The sequence below is a fragment of the Lupinus angustifolius genome, chromosome LG17 (genome assembly GCF_001865875.1).
Source record: "Lupinus angustifolius cultivar Tanjil chromosome LG17, LupAngTanjil_v1.0, whole genome shotgun sequence".
Lineage (NCBI taxonomy): Eukaryota > Viridiplantae > Streptophyta > Magnoliopsida > Fabales > Fabaceae > Lupinus > Lupinus angustifolius.
In genome coordinates this window covers 9,839,078-9,839,789 of record NC_032025.1, presented here as the reverse complement: position 1 = coordinate 9,839,789, position 712 = coordinate 9,839,078, and positions in this window count along the sequence as shown.

The window sequence follows — 712 nt, the reverse complement described above, 5'->3', positions numbered from 1 at the left end:
CAAGAGACTATGTGGAAGCTGCCCCCATCATCAGATCTCTGAACAACTCCTCCTGCAATATTTTTATGAGGGTTTGAACAACATAGAGAGGAATATCATTGATGTTGCTAGTGGAGGTGCACTTGGAGATATGACCCCTTTTGAGGCTAGAGGTTTGATTGAGAAGATGTGTTCCAACTCTCAACAGTTCATTGCAAGAAGTAGTGATGCTATAGTGGTCAGATGTATCCACGATGTTGGGACAAATTTGGTAAGACAAGATAAACTTGAGAAATTTTTTGACTCCCTTGCTACCTTGGTCACTCAACTTGCCATGAATCAACAGAAACCTCCACTTGCAGTACGAGTTTGTGGCATTGCATCGTAACTGACCATTATGCTGATGTTTGTCCTTATCTCTTGGAGCCCAAAACCGGTGACCATCCTGAGGCCTATGCTACAAATATTTTCAACAACAGACCTCAACAACAACAATAGAAGTATGATCTTCATCAAGCAGATACAATCCTGTTTGGAGGAATCATCCGAATCTTAGATGGTCTGATCCTTCACAGTCTCATCCAGGGCCACCATTTCAGAATAATAATGCTGCACAAAATAGACCATATATGCCTCTTCCAATCCAACAGTAGAGGCAACAACAAGTGAATAATAATCCTGCTCCTACATCTAATGAACCTTCATTAGAAGAATTGGTGAGACAAATGACATT